Raw genomic sequence first — 5,307 nt, 5'->3', positions numbered from 1 at the left:
TGTTCCTTTGGGCATCTTCATCCCCTCTGCTGCAGTTTATATATTAACCACTGGTGGCTCAAGATCTACAGCAGGCACGTGTCACGTTAAACTGTCTGTCAATGAGGAAAGCCTTTGATAGAAACAAACACTGATTATGTCTGTAAATAAAACTTTAACAAAAGTAAACAAAGGCTGAAATTTATGGGCTTAGTGTAAGATGTAAATAAGCTACTGCAAATGCAAAAATAACAATACACTTCAAATTGATACTTTCAATTAAAAAATACCCCATTAACATATTCCATGAGGCACTTATACCTAAATTGAGCTCAGCATACAGCAAAGTGAGCTCTGCTTGCAGTCAGTTTCAGCACAGCTCTCTGATACTTGATGCCTGACTGTCGTTTTAACATTAAAACTAAGCATAACATTAGTGCAGCCAGTCCCCAGGCCATATGCACAATTTAGGATACAGTTTACTTTATCGAGCTTCATTCAAGCAAAGAAATACGCATACGCCAAAAAATCAGGCCAATAAGAAGACGTTTGATTCTCTAAATATTTTTCAGATGCATTACATTTGGCTCATTTAAAAAGGTGGAGTCTATTGTTTAACCCGAGTCAGCATGTAATCTGGAGGAGCCATTTCAGTATCATACAATTAGTTCATTCAAACATGACCTCTCATGCTAGCTCAATGCCATGGAACATTTCAACATGATCACTCTGTAAACACAAAACGGATTTCATAAACATTGGAGCAGCATGTTTTCAGTCTGTTAAATTATTTAGATGTTGGGCCAATGTTTACCATTTTGCATCATTACAGTAATTGCCTAGAAGTCACGAATGTGGTGATCGTCTTGAACCGAATACTTTGCAAGCTTTTAGACGCAAATGAAATTCACTTGCCATCAAAGAGCGTCTCATCATCAAAGATGTTGTGTATTGAAAGAGAGATGAGTGTCTTGATTAAAAATGTAAGGGTCAGGCGGTAGAATAGAGTAGCGCAGTCAGTGTTTGTGTTAGTGCCTGTATACCCCTCAAATACAGAGCTGCTTGAAAAAGGGATGGCACACACAATAACCCATGCATGTGTGTATTATTATGACACTTTTCAGACAGATTCATTTACTGTATGTCTGGCTTTTCTTTCTCTCTGTTCCCCATGATTGTTAATATGGAGAATGCAGACATTAACATCTGGGCCTCTGAGCCTTGAAAATTAATCATTTATGAAAGGATCAACAAAGCACTTGTTGTGTTGAAGACAGCATGAAAGAGTAACAAAACTGAGTTAATGTTGCTAATGTTTCTCTTGACTTCTTGACATTACAGGTCTTCTTCACCGAAGTCATTGAACCAATAGAGCTACAATTTATTCAGCAAAATGTGTTAATAAAACGAGAAGACGTTGAACAGCTGAGATGCTTTCTTTATTGACACATTCATTTTGTGGCAGATAAAGGGTTCTCACCTTTCCTTCCCATGGCAACTGCTAGAAAAAACAATGCAAAATTTCCAAAAATTAGCATGATTGGCGCAATCAGAGGAGATTTTACACCAGTAGATTGTGATTTAGATAGACTCAAATAGTCCATTATTAAGGGTAAAACTGGTAACATTCTTAGTTTTGCTATGAAAAGACAAAAACTAAGAATGTGTTAGTATCTATCTCTTTTTGGTTCTTTTTTTTTTACTTCCCGAGCCTGTTGGTTTCTCATGAAGTCAGCTTTTCTTTTTCATGGGCTAAATAATTTTCTGAAATAGCCAGACATTGTAAGGAAAAATGTGCATTTGTTGGGGACGATTTTCATAACAATGATTTCTTGTAATAATGATTTAGATAGTCTGTATGACTAAATATTTGGTTAGGTGTTGTTTCAATGATTAACAAATTCATGGGAAAAATTTGAATATTCCTAACCATAATTTGCATGTGCACTGACTTTCTTCCACTAAGCTTGATACATGTACGCTACCGTTCAAGAGTTTGGGGTCACCCAGGCAATTTCATGTTTTCCATGAAAACTAACACTTTTATTCATGTGTTAACATAATTGCACAAGGTTTTCTAATCGTCAATTAGCCTTGCAACGCGATTAGCTAACACAATGTAGCATTAGAACACAGGAGTGATGGTTGCTGGAAATGTTCCTCTGTATCCCTATGGAGATATTCCATTAAAAATCAGCCGTTTCCAGCTAGAATAGTCATTTTCCACATTAACAATGTCTAGACTGTATTTCTGATTCATGTAATGTTATCTTCATTCAAAAAAAAGCTGCTTTTCTTTCAAAAATAAGGACATTTCTAAGTGACCCCAAACTTTTGAATGGTAGTGTACATACAGCACAATGAAAAAGACCAAGGAATTGTAAAACATACGATGCACAGGTAAGATGTTACTCCTGGTTCAAGCTGACTGATTCAAACTGATGTTTTTACCGCGTTCACCAGAACAGCTTTTGGTGGTGTGTTTGTGGCAAAGGAGACGTCTTTCCATGACCCCCTGCAGCTGCCTTTATTGGGGGGCAAAGCCACAGGGAGCAGCCAGCTGCCTCTGCCTTCTTTGATAGTCCTTTAATGGCTCTCTGTATATTTAAATCTGTCATGCCAGCACCACGGAGCACTTACTGCTGCTGTTTTGCTCATGAAACTCCTGCATCAGGGTAAATACTGGCAGCACCTTGGCACTCTGCTGCCAGCTCTATATGTTTAAAGAAAAAGAGTCAAAAGAATGATGGTCTCTATGTTTAGATTTGTGAATTGTATGGAAAAAATGGATTTCCAACTTGGTAAAACTTAGAAGAAAACAAAGTACAACAAAATATACTCGGCAATATTAAATGACAGCACTTATTGTTTTTCCAGGTATTAATCATGACATTAAAATTTGGCATCTACACATAGAATGATGAATAAAACCATCAACAACCAGAAATACACCTCAGGACAGTTTAATCCAGATGACTGTGGAGAACAGAGGCTCATTTACCAGAAATGCTGAGTAAAAGAAAAAAAAAAGACCTGAGAGCCTTCAGCGATGGTGAGGCTGGCACAACAGTGCTTTGAGCTAAATGCTAATGTCAGTGTATGCCATGTTCACCATCTTTGCTTAGCATGATACTATTTGCTAATTAACACTAACAGCTAAAGCAATCCATGATTGCCTTTCAACTGAAGACACGACTGTCAGCCAACATGTCAACCCCTGATGAGATAATCTGCAAAATCCACAGAAACTCCATAGAATCTATAAATGACATCAAAATGGATAAGATAATCAAAGTTTATTTAAAAAGTCAACAAACAGCGATGTTCTGCTGCATCGTTGTACTGACATAAAATGCAGAATATGAACCCTCCACAGTCTGTGTGGGTATAATGCAAATCTGCACCCAAATAAACATCAGAGGAAGACTCAGCCCCTGATGACGATCATCTGACATTTACACTGCGAAGTTTGCAAAACGTAAGAATGTAAACAGCCCAAGAAGCCAATTACTACAGTTGTGTAGGTCTCTAATCTGTCAGTTATTCTATCACAGTGTTTCTGCCAAGTCATGTCATTTTGAACTTGCTATCTCATCTTTTTATTTAAATCTTGAATTATTTGCACCTTCTTTACTTCCTAATTATTTTTGTCACCACTGTTGCTTTGAGAGGTGGCTAAAACGCATTTATGTGCGTTGAGGTGTGCACATTTTGCAAGATCTTCACAAAGTGAACTGATAAATCGAGTCTATGGCATGACAACTGAATCTCAGAGATGCTTCAGATGCAACTAAAGCAGTACTCAGAGTAGGGCAAATGTGAAGAGTTATTGTTTTATACACTGAAAATAAACAAGATGCATTCTCTTAAATTGAAAACTGGGGTGCAGCAGCGAAGGAAATAGGTTATTTATTTTTCCAGAGCAATGTAAAAGAAGTAGGAGAAGAAAATCAGGGAAAGAGGAAAATCAAAACTGTGTATCATCTTACCCACCTGTTCAGTTCCCAACCAGTCCCAGGGAGCTGAGAGTGGTGAGGGTGCTGTGGGTGAGTCCTACCAGAGCCTTTCTGGGGCATCAGAGCGTCACAATGCTGAGAGGATGACCTTGATCTTACAATGGCAAGAACTGTAATAGTGAGCCTGTTTTTCGAAGAACAGTGAAGCTGAACAGATCAGACTTACAATGTTACATTGTGTGAAATGCTGGGGTACTTTCTTTATAGAAAGTTTTTGATAACTTTGTACTCTCACCCAAGGAGAGGGTGCATTTATTAGAATCAGTAGAGATCCTGAGGGAATAATGCTTGTTAAACTACAGAGGTAGAATAGGGTTAAAATAGTTTCGAAAGAAAAAGAACTGCAAGTGAATTTCACTTTTCTGAGAGCAGTAACAAAATGTTATTTAATATATCTTGTAAATTACAAATACTACACTTTATGTACTGAAAACCTTAAGATAAATGTAATGCATTTATTGTGTGGAAATGTTTAAGTTGTGTTTACATCACACAAGCAGTCTTCATTTTGTTTAATAAGCTGATTGTTGTGCATATTTATTCCAAAATCATGATCTTTGAATTATCATATTTTTCAGATGGCAGTTAGCACAAGTCCCTTAATTGTTTTCATCCCTTTAAAGTGTTATTTATTTCTTTTTATTTTATTTGTATGTTTCTCTCTTCAAAACATGTTTTCCTGTTTAAAAATCCTCACAAACACAAATATCATACTAATACTACTTCATTTTTCTGATTGAGATTCCAGTGTGCTCAAAAAACTGTACACAAGGTCTACTGCAAAAAAAAAAAAAGGTGGGTAAATAGAAATAAAAAATGCAAATACCGATTACTATACTATACTACCTGCATTCCAGATGTCTCCGAAATGGCAAAAACAAAAAGGGTGCCACCAAGAGAACATTTTGATATTGATGTGTACATCAAAACCCCTTCATTGACTATCTTAACAATTTCAAATGAATTTGTCCTTCACAGTGCAACACTTCATGCAACACAAAACACAGCATCTCCTTTCTTCCCCAGGCTTCTTCCTGTCTTTCAGAAGTTTTTGAAAGGAGAAAATTCTCTTTTATTACAAGGCAAACAGTTGTTGGTGTCCTTTATCAAACAGTTCTTTGGAGAGGAATGGAGAGAGAGAGCTATGCAGACATTTAACCTTTTTATATAGTCTTACAATTGGGGCTCTCAAGGCCTTTCATTTGTGAAGTTCCTGTGGAAAAATCAGGGAGCTTGGACTCATTTCACTACCGGTACAGTATATTTATATTTCAGCTCCAATCAAAGCTAGCCAATATGCCATCCCTATGTA

This window comes from Amphiprion ocellaris, chromosome 3 (assembly GCF_022539595.1).
Source record: "Amphiprion ocellaris isolate individual 3 ecotype Okinawa chromosome 3, ASM2253959v1, whole genome shotgun sequence".
NCBI classification, from domain to species: domain Eukaryota; kingdom Metazoa; phylum Chordata; class Actinopteri; family Pomacentridae; genus Amphiprion; species Amphiprion ocellaris.
Note: the sequence above shows the minus strand (reverse complement) of the source record.